We start from the raw sequence: 17,500 nt of genomic DNA on the forward strand, positions 1-17,500 counted from the left end.
CCATCAAATTCTTATGCCCAGACTATTTAATGAGAAACTTGAGAAATTGTGCCAAATACGGTGGATTGAAAACCTTTATTAAACCCGTTTACCATGAGTCTTGATGCAATCCACAAGCTGGGAGAACAGTTGTCATTATGTCCCTACATGAGGTAGGGTATAACCCTGGTCCTTAATAGCCACATACTCGTCTGTCTTACCAGCCTTGTATATAAAGCAGTGGAACATATAATTTCTAACCACATAAACCTAGACTTTTTAATATCTTAGACCTAGATCTACACCAATGTGGCATGACCAAAGATTGCTTCTGCCCTCATAACCTCTTAAACTTCTTTAGAAGGGCATCTGAAGCAGTGCACATATCATACTTGACCCTAGCCAGAGCATTCAAAGCATCCCTCATGCAGGCATCATCAGTGATTAACACATATGTAGTGGGAGGATAACAAGCTAGTTGTCAGGCAGACCTTATGTTACTAGAGGTGTAGGCAACACCTTCAGAATTAGCCACCCCCCCATATTTAGCAGAGTAATTCCTTAGCTACATTTAGACTGACCTAGACATTTGGATGGGCATTCACAAATTCTTCCTGGGTTAATCCAATGTATGCCTCCTAAAGTCTGTAGGTAGCTGTTGATTTTGAATGCTCTGGCTACACTTAAATGGTCAACTACTTGATTTATTTTGCCTATAAACCTATATATTTTGTAAGTTCAAGAAACACTGGAAGTTCTCTTTCCAGATAATCCTTTAGATACAAAATTGACATGAAACCTCTTTTTACAGCATGACAACTGGTAAATAAGAGCTCACTATTGACTGTTACAGACTATTTTCTTGAGTAACTGTTGTGAAAATGTGTTCACACTCCACACTGCAGCACAGATTTAAAGGAATAATACCCATTTTCTTGTAACCAACATATTACAACTGCTTACCACCACCCAAACAAATCTAGTAGTTTTGGATTAATATCACTGGGCTATAGGCCCTCAACATTCCATCAACATTTCTGTTGGCTAGGCTAGGTGTGTGGTACACTGTATATTGAAAGTGTTGAAGGGATGGTGCCCACGGGCACTACTTCATACTGCTATTGGTCTGCCTACTTAGACATTGCAATGGGCCATGATTAGTGATTATGTTTACTAGTATGTACTCAGACCACGATTTTAGTATTGTCCTCATGATGTCCACATCAGTTTGTTCAAATTGCCCTTCTGTGATAGGCATTGTGATTAAGGGAATTTTTTTATCCAGGATGAGAGTGCACATTTCTGGCATTTGAGTCAAAAAAGTATAGAGATTTTTATATCTTTTATAGTGCCTGGACTGGCCATTAAAATCTGGCTAGTACCCTGGCCTTATTTTGTGCATCCCCTGCTGAAATTTTATTATATGACTATGGGTCAGCTTCGTTAATCATGTCATGTAAGAATTCGACACTTGGAACTGGTGTAAAACGTCTTCCTTATCCTTATTCACGTGGTTAACATATCATCTTTCAGCTCAAAATAGGATTAAGAGGTTATAGGAATAGCTGGTTCACTATCATTTTCTACAGACTTGGTTAGATTCTCCTGGATGTACTTCTTAACACTGAAGTACCATAACAGTGAACACCAAAATATTGTACCAGTGTTTTGAAATTCAAAACAATGATCAAAATAACAAAAAAAAAAAAAAATCACTTTTTTGGGAGGGCAGACACCTGATAATTAGATATATCAACTCTGTGACGGTGCCGCAGCAGGAAAAAGGTAAATTATCTGTCCCCATTGTTCTGCACCTCTCACCAAGAAATGCAGCAGACGTGATCATATGACTATTAATTCACTCCTGTCGGCATTAAATACGTTTGATATTACAAACATTCGATTATACAGAGCATTTCCATTCTCTTTCATTACTTTAAGTATCATTTTCCATCTTGGTTTAAAAAAAAAACAAAAGCATGTGACTATCTCTATGTCCACTAATTCAGCATTGCCTTCTTCGTCAACTTTCACACAAAAGTTTGTACTGTAGTGTAACTGGTACTGTAGCTTTATCCCCTTCACAATTACATTTTCTTCTCTTTTTTGCCTTTCTGTGCAAAGGATATCTTTACTTATAGATATCTGAGGCCTAGACTCTACCTTCATTTGAATTCTCGCCAGTACACTAGTAGATATGAATTCAGAACTCTGCATTCCCTTATCTTTGTCACTTTAACTATTTATCGTCAGCTCATTGATGTGAAGGTGTTTACTGTAATACTCATTTCTTTTTCTGTTTGGTCTGTATTTCTGTGCTAACACTCCTTGTGAATCTTTGCTCTCGAGGCTAATTTCCTGACGTTCATGTCTCTAACAAATAATATAAAGAATTATGAGAGGCTTGCTGATCTTAACCCACTTATTATGTGTTTGACCCATGGATGCCAAAAAATTCACCTCGAAAGCGAAGCTTGATAAGTGAATCTTGACATCTATGTCGAGAACACATAATTTTGAGTTATGATTGGTAAGATAATCGTAATTCTTTCCAGTGCCTGGAGCTTTATCTCTTCTATGTACTACTAGTTAAAGAGTAAAAAATCACTTGTGTTTTCCCAACTTTCCAACCCATAAAACACTTAGCGAGCACAGTCATTAGAGGTGGTGAAACACAGTTTGTTATGTTTACACGTACCTCCACACCACTCAACCGTCTAGGTTTTCACAGGATATCCAGATTATTGCTTCATATTTTTGGTCTTTTCCTCATAAAATATGTGGTTTTCAGATGGACCACCAAGACCTGAAGTCACTAAGTACTGACATACATTTCAGTCTCAGCATTCGCATTCTTGAGATGCAGGTGAATGCACATGCTGTTATTCTAGCAAGTTTCTTTTAAGTTTTTTTTTTTTTTTTGTTCTGCCACTGTCATCTGCTAGTGAGTACAGGCAGATTTTGCTGCTTAGCGTGGGACCTGACCTTAACAAATTTGACAGGGGGTGCTCAACATTCATTAAGGTTGGGTCACGCACCATTCTTTTGCTTGACTGGTTTGTATTTTTCTGAATATCATATTATAATCAGCACGCTCCATGTACTACAATATGGTTACAATCGACAACCCTATCATAACCTTTGTATCTAAATACTGTGTCGTAAAATTTCTGAAATATGTTTTATTATTTTAATAATATGTTCTTTATCTTAATTCTTGTTAATGAGAACTAGATATACAGCAAGTTTCAAATAAAATAGGTAACCTTCATATCACTATCTTTTGCAGCTTGAAAAAACAAAATTGCTGACTGATTTTCTGAAACTAAACATTTATTTGGCATAAAGTCATTTCTTGGCATGACTAGGTGAATTTTTTTAACTTTTTTGTACTGGTATATTTACTTATGGCCACATTTTTAGAAATAAGATATATCTAATGGCATGGCCAGAAGAACTTATGATCAAACAACTCACACAGCTGAAAATTGAAAAGAAAATATTACTTTTTTTTTATTTCTGGACTCCTTTTAATCCAAACAAGTGTTCTACATAAATCTTCATGCCACAGTATAACACACTTTAAAATGATAAATTAAACAGAAATTTAGAACCTTATATCTGCCATTAATAATTGCCACCATTCTTGTTCACTCCCTCTTAATGGCACTTGTAAAAAACATTTAATAACATTTTTCTGAGTTATAAATTGCAAAGATATCATGAAATGGCATGATATAAATTTTAATTTTTGTGCTGAAGTACCTTTTTACTCTGGGGGTTAAACAGGAATGCATTAGATTGCCTTGGTGTACTTCCAGTGTTTTCCTCTCTGATTGCTGAATATGTTTCATTCCATGACCTGGCTCATGCATTCATATAACTTTCAAATAGCATACAAATGAAATGTCAGCTCTTCTAAATGAGTTCCAGTTAACAGGAAATATAATATTCATACATGGCATTAGTCTTTTTTCTACCTTTTTGGGAAAAATATTAAATAACTTTTTAATGTCACTGGTTCCCATAGAACTCACATTGGGCATAAACAAAGTCTGTAGTATTTTTAAGTATTTTCACTCATTCACTGCATATCTATATATAGATTTTTCTAGAGTATTGAATGCTTAAGGTAGCAAAAACGAAACTTGGGGTTGAATGCTAAGAGACTTACAGGCTTTGGGGTAAGCTAGCAGTTTGACAAGTAGGTCCTTAAGGAAAATGGTCAGAATTGCAGTTTCATGAGGTGTCTGCCAGATGTCAAACCAGTGTTTGTAATGATTATTGTGGCTATCCTGATGAATTGTTGCATATGTACTGGATAGTAAAATAAAGTCGTTATAAATTAGATTGTAACAAATGTACCTTATACGGGAAAATCTGTGAGGCAAAGGGATTGCAACTAAAATACTGCACTTTTGATGCCTCTGTTTCAGTGATGAGGTCAGTGAAGGCCCTTAGCTGACCCATCATAATTTAACTGTATGTCTATTACAACTCTTGTGTTCTTTTTCAGTGAAATAATAAGGATTATGTCCTGTTAAATAAGTATTCTGTAATAGGATTGTGAAACTTTGTAATCTCATTTTCAAAATATGTCACATGACTCTGATAAATCCTTCTGTGATGTGCAGTTTAGAAGGATTAAGTTGAAAACATTTAGCAAATATACAGCTGTGTTGAATAGCTACAGTAACATAATCCAGGGTGTGGCTTATCAGAGTTTTAAATATTTTTCATCTTTCTCAGTGAATGCAGATTCTTGTATATCAAACGATAGCATTGCCCTTTTTTGTGTTTCTTGTAGTTGTAAGAATTTCTAGATGACAGGGACCTTTGAAGATCCTAAACAGCAGGGAAGATTTAAGGACTACTAATGGACAGAGGCAGATCCTAAATGCTTCCTGCCATGCATGGGCTCCTCAAACTAAGGCCAGTCTATAACCACATGGGATAGGTTATTTCAAGCACAAAAAGTGAACTTGGATAGGCTTAAGATGGCCCAAAGGAGAAAAAATTGCTTCAACCACCCTTAGTGAATCCAAATTTTCACTAATTACGCAAAACTAAAATACACTGATATAGTCCTACCTGACTACAATACAGCAGAAAGGCATTTTCTTACCTTTGCCCGCTCACCTCAGTCCATCCTTTTAATAATTCACATGCTCAGCCTGCATCCCATCTCTGCTATCGATTTTGTCAAATATAGTGACAGAATTAGGACAGGGCTATATAGTGCAGTTTGGTTTTAATTCTCTCATATCTCTTCTCCATGCACACAGCTCCCACAAAATACTACCTTCTTAAAGCAACAAGTTTTAAAATACACCAACTATTATATCACTTGAAAGAATACATCTGGAAACAATATCTTGCTTACGACCCAAACCCGCTCACCTTTTAATGTTCCCCAAACACTACCAATAGAACAGTAACTCAACCTCATTTTAAAACAACCCAACACCCTGTGTTACTCCAAGTAAAACAAAACTTCCTTTATTTTCTTCAATCTCTATTTTCAGCTACCTTATTACTCAGACATACAACAGCTTACTTTACAGCTACTTTAAGTACTAGTTTGACTAGTAAATGCAAGTCTCTCTCACTTCTCCTGCCTCAGCATCAGATGTACACAAACTCATTAATTTACTCTCTCCCAGTTGTCTTTCCCATTACTCTAGCAATATTGATCACTGCTCTGCCCTGGAAAACAAAAATTAAATAAATAAATAACCTTAGGGGTGCCTGCAGGTGCTAATACCCTCTTTTTTTTCTTGAAAAAGTAAGCTGGCTATAATCCACTGACTCTTTTTTTCTAATACTGCATGAATGTAGCATTCAGGTGTGGACTCAAACCGAGGCTACCAGGAAAAAAAAACTTACTGACTGTCTTTGATCTACTGGGTGACTGCACTATGACAGATATACCCACTACTTAAGCGGTGAAATCATTCTTGTGTTGTGATAGTACTATGTTAAGTGTGGGTAAACTCCCCAGTAACCCATATCAATTAGCATATTGGTTAATCAATGAATTGTAGCTCCAACTATGCCTTTGCCAAAGTCTCTGGCTGAGGTATGATGTTCATTTCTGACTGAAATGTCACACTTAAAGATTAATCCGGAGGTTTCCAAAAATTCTCTACCCTGACTCAGACTTTTAAACAGACTTTAACCGAAACTTACTACAGGTAGAATCACTAACCACATTCATTAGTTTTTTTTTTTTTTTTTAAGTCTGTAGATGGCTTAGACATTTCCATGACTTGATTTGCATAATAAAAAAATAGAGATATTATTTAACTAGTTTTGAAACAAATACTTACAGGAAATGTAGAATTTCACAGACACCTAAAAAGACTGCAGAACTGGGTATAGAGTTACATCTAGTGAGCTGTCGTAACTATGAGAGAGTTGTTGGGAGGGAGGCCTAATGGTTAACGTGTTTGCCTTACAAACACAAGTTGCAGGGTTTGAGTCTCACAAGGGATAATTGGCTAGGCTTAAAATGGCTCGCAAGAGCAGTTAGCTTAGTATGAACCTATTATTATTATTAAGAGGGATTGTGCAAACTCTGATTTGATTGAGTTGGTCAACAACAGTAAATGTTTCAGCAGGTATTTATATGTGAGTGACTGTATGTTTAAGGGTTACAAGAAGGGTTAGGTAAGGGGCTGGTTTTAGTGTGTGTGCATGTGGTACAAGGCTTTTTTATGGTAAGCTGCACATTAGCGTTAGTGGCAGGTTTAGGGTTAGGGATAGCTTTCGCCCTGCTCCACCTTAGTAATACGTGTTAACCCTATCCCAAACCCTGCCCCTAACCTTAACATACTGCTTATTTAAAAAAAAGTATTTCTCATAACATTATCGCTATTTAGACACTATAATAAATGGTTGATTTTTTTTTTTATGTTGATCATGAAACAGTTCAACCATTCGTTATATAATCGGGTGTAGTCAGGAAGCATGGGGAAAAATGTTGTGATTTCTATATATGTGGTGTTCTCTGGGATGAATTAAAGTAATGTTAATAGAACATCTTGATATCTGGTAGGAACTGCTCTTCAACAAAAGTCCTGCAATAACCTCATTTATATATTGGCCATTTATTAATATATATATATATATATATATATATATATATATATATATATATATAGGAGCCGTTTATAATCTCGAAATACTGAAATGTCGAATTTCAGTATCTCAAGACTATAAACCCGAATGTTTAAAATAGCGAAAGTTCATAATCGCGAATTTGAATACCTTGAATTTGCAGTTATGGCCTTATGCTATGTGATGTCCGGGTTGTGTGTTTATGGTGCGCAGTGCCGTGTGTAGAGCTAGGTGTTTTGTCAAGTAAGTGAGTGTTTTGTAAGGGATTTGAGTGAGAGTTAGAGTGTGTTTGAGTGTGCTGATATGTTTGATGTGTGTGTGAGGGACTGGAAAATGTGCGTGTGTGACTTTTCTTTTGTTTCCTGTTTGTACGATCTCGGAGTTAGTATATATAAGTAAGGGGGGTGTGGGGGTGTTTGCCCCCCTGCTTATATGTGTATGAGTTGTGTATGGGTGTAGTTTTTGTTGTTTATGTTGTGATGTGGGTGTTGTGGTGTATGTATGGTGTAGTGTATGCGGTTTGTTCGTTGTTTTGAATTTCACAGTTTTGGGCTTGGGGTTTTGTAGTTTTGGTGTTTTGTGGATTCGGTGTCATAGTTTCGAAATACTGAAACTCGATGTTTCAGTATTTTGAGATTATGAAGTGAATCCATATAGATATATATGTGTATATATATATATATATATATATATATATATATATATATATATATATATATATTTATTTATTTATATGAATCATACTAGGACCTATCATACTTAAGCACCCCATTTCCCACTCTCAGCAAGCTTACTTTAGTAAATTTAACTAATATGTATCGAATTCCAACTCATTTGATTTCATTAAATACCAGTACTGTATAATTACCTATAAACAGAAAGTAAATATGATTACACTGAATTTGCATAATCATTACAATTTATTGCTATAAGAAATTCATGAATCATCATTGGAAATAAAAAATATATTTAGCGGAGGTTTTATGACAGTTTGTTTCCAGATTACCTATTAAACATCTACGCTTTGTCACACTTTATAAAACTCAAAAATTCAATTTACAAAAAGTATGCTTTTTAACAGTTGAGTGTATTGTTTGGTTAAAGAGTCTGTTGTTTCCACTTTAGGAAACTCCTCAAAAATTAAATAAAAAAATATACTTTTTAATCAGTTGAGTATTTTATTTGCTTAAAAGATCTTTTGTTTCTTTATATATCCTCTCTGGATTTTCATACCGTACTTTTGAGCAATGAATTGTAGAGATCATGTCAACAATCATTTGTCACTTAAGTTTCAGATGGAGGCTCAGTATAATATTTTTATAAAATAATGCCATCTTTATCAAATGCCAAATAGATGCATATACCTGCAGAATTTATCAAAGCTTTCATTCAAAATGGTGTATAATGAACAAAGTCACTCTTAGTGACTAGATTACCATGAATACTGAAAGAGATAAAATTACATAAGGACACAAACCCAGAAATGAGAACAGTGAGGATTTTAATAAAATAAATAATATCAAATCATTTTTAAATATGTAGTGCTTGGAGCAAAACTAGAAAAAAGATAAGCCTGTTACGATCTACTGCAGTGTGAGATCCAAATGTAACAGCACTTTCAAAGTTGAGTAACTAATGTTACATGCCCCCAAGTGCTGTTGCAATCAGGCATAAGGGAAGGGGCATTCTTTCACTCTTAAAGGTCCCTCAGAATCTTTCATCCTACTTCCATATAAATAACTTATTTAAATTAGGGCAGTATTTAAAAACTGCCTCTGATTTTTTCCTTGCTGTCTATGCAACATCACTCTCTAAGTACTTTGCTTGCTTTCAAAGCAAGTAAAACACTTTGCCTTTTTTTTTGTAACAGGCATTACATGGACTAGATAAAACTCCATGCACTAAAAAGAGTTACAATTGGGTCTTACCTGTCATAACCTGCTATTATATGTTCTCAGTATGGTTTCCAAGATTCACCTGTCAAGCTTCACTCTCAAGGTGAATTTCTTGGCATCAATGTCCTGAACACACAATAACATTGTTAAGATCTTAAACCCAATCATTACTCTCTATGCTACCAATATAGGTTGTCCAATACATGTAGTAGAATAAAACAGTCCTAAGTACAGTAAAAATGTTGCAGGTTATTTTATTGATAAACATCAAACGTAAAACATTACTGAATTTAAGAAAGTTATACAGTACATACCTTGGCTTAGAATCCATGCTGAGCACTATTTAAGACACACACACACACACACAAGCTCACACACACACACACACACACACACACACACACACACACACACACACACACACACACACACACACACACACACAGACACACACACACACACACACACACACACACACACACACACACACACACACACACACACGCACAGACACACACACACACACACACACACACACACACTAAATAAAAACTAAACACCGAAGAAGTTATACCAGAATGAATCAGTCCATAACATACACACTACTCTAATATTTATATAGTTCAGGCATTCTAATAAATATTATTCTATAAACTGCCTAAAGCCTCCAAACATCATTAACTGCAGACTACAGAATTATGTGAAGTAGTCACAGTACACCTCACAAAACAAATGTGTCCAAACCCCCTCCACCACTGCAGCACTATCCATCATCAGTCGCTATGTAATTGCTTATGCAGGGCATATACTTGTCAAACTGGATAACTGTGGAGGATATAAGCAGTTGAGAGCCATATATTCTCCATGCACACACAAGGCTTAGCCACATAAACTGAATTCAGACATATAAGGTCCTGTGCCAAACCTTGCATGCCAGAGGGTGGATAACTATGCATGGAATTAGCCTTTGTTAATGCATAGTGCAGGTGTGGTGTGGTGTGGTGTAGCAGTATCCATGCTTACACATAACACAATATGTAGTGCAATATGGAATATGCTATAGATATTCTACTGTCTACACTTAATTGAGCACCCATTGCAGGATAACACATCTCCAAGAGTCCTTGTGTACCATGTTCCTCAGCAATGTTGCCAAACTAGCTGGTGTTTGACATTCTCCTCACCCAAAGGATTGTTTTAAGCCACCTTTTTTTTCCATCATCTTGTAAGTTTATTAATGTTGATTGCTTTCTCTAACAGTCTTTTCTGTTGAGGTGTGAGTATTTGGTGAGTTATTCAGAACCCCCAGATTACATATTACTCCAGTTAAATCCACATTATGAAGATTCTAGAACACGTGCTGTGAATAAAACTTAGTGTCTATAATGACTTAAGTATTTCAGATAGGGGTCCCAGATGCATTAAACTGCAGTAATGTACAGTAGGGTCTTTTCAGTGGGAGTTCAGGTTAGACTCCCTAATAGTCTCATGGGCTGCATGCCTAGTAACTTACTTAACCTACATATGAATAATTTGTTATTTATAGAACATTAATTATTGAAGCATTACTTCCCTGGATGTAGGTTTCATTTGAAGTGCTTATATAAGTCAGAGTCAACCATGTCAAAGTAAATTCTATTGTCATACAGATCAACACAGAGGAAAAAGTGCGTATCATTGCATGAAATTTTGATACTCAGGTTCGTACCATATGAATGACAGCTTACAGAAGGAAGATAAATTAAATTAATAAAAAATGTAAATGAAAATTAAATAAAAATAAAAAAATAAGATATAAAAAAGTAAATAAGTAAAAATAATTTGAAAGCTCTAACATCAGAAACACAACAAATACAACAGCAGGACTAGACTCGGTAGAAATACAAGGATATGCAAAAAAACAGTACTATAATAAATGAGAGCCGCACACAGGTAAACTTACCCACCACCAATATATACCATAAACTTACAGTTCATGGTTTTCCTAGTGTAGATGGAGACATATGAAGTGAGCTATTCAGGGTGTTTATGTAAACAACGACATATTGCACACAAATGTTTTATCCATGTAGTGCGTTAGGCTATGGGTTTGTTATTCAGTAGTCTGATAGCATGTGGGAAGAAGCTATATTATGGAATCTGCATGTCCTGCATCTAATGCTACTGTAGCGCTTCTTTGTTGGCAGGAGTTTGAACTGTTCATGAGTCGGATGATGTATATCCGTCAATAGTTTTTGGACTCTGTTATAGCATCTTTTGAAATCTATGTCCTATAGGGATGGAAGGTTTGAGCCAGTGATTTTTGTGGCCTGTTTGACAGTTCTTATCCAGTGCCTTCTCATTAGCTTGAGAGCAATTTCCTTACCAGACAGCAATGTTATTTGTCAGTACACTCTCAATCGTGGCTCTGTAGAAGGTGAACAGGACCTGTGGAGGGAGTTTAGCTCTATGAAGTCTCCTAAGGAAGGGGGACATTGTTGGGCTCTATTTATAAGGTAGGAAGTGTTTGTTCCCCAACTTGGGTCTTGCGAGATATGTATCACTAGGAATTTGGTGCTGTTTAGTCTCTCCACTGTGACACCATTGATGATGATAGGGGGTGTATGGCTATTCCTTCTTCCTAAAATCAATGATAATTTCCTTGGTTTTACCAACATTTAGTGCTAAGTTGTTGTTAGTGCACCAATGAATGAGTTGGTTCACTTCTTCCTGTAGGCCCCCTCATCTTCCTTCTTGATAAGGCCAATTACTGTGGTATCATCTGCAAATTTGATAATTCTATTTGGCTGATGCATAGCTGTGCATTCATGTGCTAGAATTGTGAAAAGAAGTGGACTGAGTACGCAACCATGTGGGACCCTGGTGTTTAGGGTGATGCTGTTTGAGTGATGCTTTACAGCTTCAACTATTTGTGGCCTTTCAGTTAGGAAGTTGAGGATCCAGTTGCATATTGTGTTTTCTATGCCCAGTTTACTCAGCTTAGTCAGCAGTCGCTGTGAAATAACCATATTGAAGGCCAAGCTGAAGTCTATGAACAGCATTAATTACGTAGCAGTCCTTATTTTCCAGGTGGCCCAAGGTGTGATGAAGTGTTAAGGCTATGACATCTGCAGTAGAATAATATGGCCTATATGCAAATTGTAAAGGATCAAATGTAGCAGGTAGGCAGGATATTATGTGATCCTTGACCATTTTTTAGAAACACTTCATCACTACTGAGGTATGTGCAATTGGTCGGTTATCATTTAATGATGCTGGAGATGGTTTCTTGGGCAGAGGGATGATGTCGGTGGTCTTGAAGCATTTGGGCACTTTTTCCTGGCTAAGAGATATATTGAAAATGTCGGTGAAGACTGGTGCCAGCTTATTAGCACAGTTTTTAAGTAGCTTCCCCAAGATCCTATCTGGACCAGCTGCTTTCCCCAGATGAACCCTATGTAGGTTTTTGTTTACTTCTTCCAGGATGAGGCATAGCAATGTGGCATCTTCATTTATGGGTAGTCTCTGGTGATGTTCTATTTGATTCCTCAAATCTGCTGAAGTAGATGTTTAGCTCGTTTAAAAAGTCTGGGTTATCATCACATTGCGTAGATGGTGGCTTATAGTCTGTAATGTTTTGTATCCCTCTCCACAGGATCTTTCTGGTCAGAGAAGTGTATTTGTATTTTTAGACTATAGGCCTGTTTTGCTAGTCTCACACCTTTGTTCAAGTTAGCCCTGGTCTTTTTCAAAGCCTCTCTATCTCCATCCTTAAAGGCAGCATTACATGCTCTCAGTAATTTGTATACCTCAGTGGTGAGCCAAGCTTTTTGGTTGGCTCTGATGGTTACATCCTTCAGGGTAGTGAGATCCTCAATACATTTTGTGATGTATCCCACAACCGTTTCTGTGTACTCATCCAAATGAATCCATTGATTTGTGGCGGCAGCCTCTTTAAATAGATTCCAGTCAGTGGATTCAAAGCAGTCTTGCAAAGCTGATACAGCACTTTCAGGCCATTTCCTTATTTGCTTCCTGAAAGCTTTTCCCCTTACTAGCATTGCTTTGCAGGCGGGGATAAGCAGGATAGAAATGTGATTTGAGCTACCAAGATGGGGTGGGGGACTGTCTTGAATGCTGTTTGATATTTGAACGCACTTAATCATGTGTGTTTTCACCTTTTGTAGAGAAGTTTACATATTGTTGGTAGTCTGGCCTGATTGAAATCCCCAGCTAAAATGTTGACACACTGGGTTCTTGTTTTGCAGCTCACAGGCAAACTGGTATAGGCTGGTGAGTGCTTCATTAGTGTTTGCACTCTGAGGTATGTAAACTTCAGCTACAAAGATGGTTAGAAAATCCCTGGGCAAGTAGAATGGATGACATTTAATTGTAAGACATTCAATGTCAGCTGAGCAGTAGGTAGTAACAACATAATTGTTATCACACCAGCTGTTGTTGATGTATATGCAGAGTCTCCCACATTTTGTTTTGCCACTGCGAGTCTGCAACCTCTCTGCTCTGAATAAGGACAATGTATCTATTCCAATAGCTTGCTCATTGATATTTGAATTTATCCATGTCTCAGTGAATATAATAATAGTGCTGTTTCTTACGTTACTGTTTGTGTTAATGTCCAGCCTGATAAAGTCCATTGTTTATCCAGAGATCTTACATTAGCCAGCAACATATAAGCAATTGAAGGCCTGAGTGGAGCTTTTCATAATCTGACTCTGATACCAGCTCTGTTGTCTCTTTTCCTAGGTCTGTCACATCTCCTACACTTTCTACTTTGATTTTTGTTGTTTTTATAGGTTCATAGGTATTTGCTAGGCTACAGACCACAAAGGCCTTTTAAGCCTAGCCATGCTTCCAGTTCTGATACCCTTGATAAGTGTAAGCAGGGGCCTGGGAGATGAACCATTTACAGGTCGCTTGTGTCCATTAGGGACAGAGGTGTCAAACCAGGGATGACTTTCCGGTTTCCCATACAATTGTCCAAGCTGCATTTGAACTGGGTTTGGAAGGAACTCTGCTTCACATGGATGGGCAGCCTGTTCCATAGACATGGTAGTCTCTGGGATACATACCTATCTCTCCAGCAGGTCCTATTTATATCACAGGTAAGGTTTAATTCTTTAGAATGGGTAATTCTGGTGCTGTTTGTTTTGTGGATATGCAGGAAGTCCATCAGAGTGGGGTCTGACAATGCACTGTGTGCCAGGCATAGATCTCCCCTCAAAAGCCTGTAGGAGACAGAAGACAGAGATAGGGCCTTGAGGTGGTCTGCATAGGACATTTTACTTATGCCCTGTATTCTTTTAGTGAGGAACCTCTGTGGCTGTTCCAGTTGTTGGATATGCCTGGTTAGGTACATACCAAAGGGAGCATTGTACTCAATGATAGGTCTGATGAATGCTGAATACAGTACTGGTCTTAGATGCCATACCTTTGTTTATAAGTTGTGCAACATAGAATGATTTCCTCACCACTGTAGACACATTATGGTCAAAGGCTAGATTACTATCTATGTGTGTCCTTATGTCCGTGACTACTGGGTCAACTCTAAGAGGTGTGTTATCAATATGATAGTTACCAGGGATATATGACTTCCCAAAGGATACCATTATGCATTTCTTGGCATTTAGTTTTAGTCCATGACTCTGAAACCAGTTGTTTGTCTGTGTCAGCCCCTCCTGTAAAACATTTGTGTCAGTGTGAGATTCAATGACAGCTCCTAATCTGCAATCAACTACAAATTTGAGAAGCAAAACAGCTATAGCATCTGGATAAGTCTTCAGCAGTATTCCAGTTCATTTAGTGTTTCAGACCTCACATGGCCTGCAGATATCAGCCCTGCAAACCAGTCGTACGGCAAGCCAGATTCCAGAAGATTCAGAAGAGCAGAACAACCATAACACCTTCCCACATTCAAAAATTCAGTACAATTAGTAAGTCAAGATAAATATCCACTGCAGAAAAGGAGCTAAAGTGAGTAGTGCATTTGTGAGCCAGAGTACCCACAGCCATGCAGGGTGCTGCCATCTTATTTTTTCTTTTCTCACAGAACTGGTTAGCTATATATTGGGGATAGCCAGGTTTTTAGAAACATATGCCATGAAGGCTTCCAGAATGTTTCCCATAATCTTAAAAATGTCCAGGCTTAATTAAAAAATAGCCAGCCATTCTGATAACAAAATATAAAACCATAAATCATAATAAATATGCCATTTAGTTTAAATTGTAGCATATCAATTCACAAATTAAATTAGTTTTAAAAGGTGTATATTGGAGCGTAACTAATGTACATCTGAAGATCCTCTTGCCGTGTACAATATATTTGCTACGTTGCCACCCACAAGCAATCCAAACTGTAATATAGGTACATCACAGGTCTGATGGATTTGCCTCTGCAATTAAGAAAGCAGTACATACCTATTTATCAGGTAAAAAACATTCTGGTCTTTTTACCATGCATAAAGATAAGAGGGGGAGTCTTGCTGAAGTATAGGATGTGGCTATTATCTGCAATATTTATGAATGTGTGACTTTAAAATAATATAAATGATGGGTTGCAAGTGAAAATACCATGCAAATCCACCATAAATCAGCTATTAAACAAATATATTGGCCACTGGATAGCAAATCCAATCTATCAGTTTCTGGGGGAGAAGAGAGGGAAAGATAGAGGGACTGGTGTAGCATTTTGGGAATATCTTCTTTAATCTGTTAAATAATTTTAAGAAGGCTGAAGAATGCTAAGCTTCCTCCTCATATCCTCTCCATCTTCTACAGAGGTGCAATAGAGAGCATCCCCACCTGCAACTTCACAGTGTGGTTTGGAAGCTGCACAGTTACAGAAAGGAAGGCGCTACATAGGGTGGTGAGGGGTGCAGAGAAGGTAACAGGTTCCAGTCTTATATCGATACAACATCTTTATTCTGCAAGAAGCATCTGAAAGGTCACCAAAATAATACACGACAACACGCATCCTGCCCATGGACTGTTTAATGATCTGGCAGGAGATATCGCAGCATCCACTGCAGGACTACAAGATTCAGAAACGGTTTCTACCCTGCAGTGATTAGACATCTAAACTCGGGCACTAGTCCCAGGTGTCTGACACATAACAAGTACATTTTTATTTATTTTTGCAATATATACTTACATATATTCTAAGTAAGTGCAATATTTATTTATTATATCCATTGTCAGTATTATTTAACTCACTCAAGTGCAATATTAGACAAATAACTTCTGCATTTCAATCTGTAGTGTGTATTACTTTAAATGGGGTAGTTAATTTAACTCAGCGGAGGGTATTCTTTTCATATATGAATGTTGGTAAATATCTCTGCTCTTTCTTTTGTGTATTGGGAGTAGTATTGTATTTGTTAGTTATATTTATTCCTCTACTTGTATGCGCTGTTTCACTTTCCTTTGGAATCTCAAGAATTGAGCTGATGCACAAAATTTCATTTAGGCTACACGTGTGTAGTACTAAATGACAATAAAGTTTACTTTGACTTTAAGGAACTGACATATTGCTCAGTTATTCATTTACTGAGATTTCAGATGAAACTCATCAAGTCAGAGCATCTTTATCAAAATATTAACACTGTCAGTCAAATGCAAGGCAAGGTTAGTTTTTACTTCAAGTAAAGAGCAAACGAATGTCATAGAGTTTGCCAATGTAGATCATATATATAGCGGTATAATATAAATAGTGCATTATCCTGACATAACATATTTTACTGTAGATGTTAACACTATGAATATAGGGCACACAGGGAGTAAGAGAAGGCAGAAAGGAGAAAATGAGTTCAATTTGTTTTAAAAATGAGTTCTTGCCAAAATGTCCTTGCCTCATGGAGTTCTTATGTGGGATACTGATACGCATGACCTCTGAACTGTATTCTCACATAGCTTTTAATATGGACAGCTTAGTTGTTGTGGCAGGCATGACTGTGAACTAATCTTGTGGACATAGTAGTTGATACATTTCTTTGGGAGTTGGATTTGTATGTCTTGTACCTTCGTTGAAGGTTGTGCGTCAGGGCTGGCAACTCGGCACGTAAAAATCTACTGCCAATCATTAGCGGATCGGAGTTCCGCTGTGGTGACCCCTAACTGGGAAAAGCCGAAAGACACAACAAAATATGGTCTCAGCTCACATGTATACTTGACTGTTATGAAGGCTAACAGCATACGAAGTAGGAATGGGAGAGAATTCAAAAAGCAAGACTTCTAAATTCCCGAGCAGCCCTTCTGTTGTGGTCAAAATATGATGGGATATATTAGGATTCAACTACATATGGAAGGAAGATGGAAAGCAAACTGGTAGTAAGAGGCTGACTTTGGGAGGCCCTACAAAGAGATAACAGTGGGGTATAGTAAGCCTGACTGCAGCAGCAGGACATTGCAATTATAGACTGAAGTATGCACTTTGCTTGTGATTCAGGTGCAGCGAAAATCAAGTCTAACTCTTTGCATTGAGCTCTAGAAGAAGCAAAACGAGATGCACATTT

The sequence above is a fragment of the Protopterus annectens genome, chromosome 14.part0, assembly GCF_019279795.1.
Source record: "Protopterus annectens isolate FY-2018-M chromosome 14.part0, PAN1.0, whole genome shotgun sequence".
Lineage (NCBI taxonomy): Eukaryota > Metazoa > Chordata > Ceratodontiformes > Protopteridae > Protopterus > Protopterus annectens.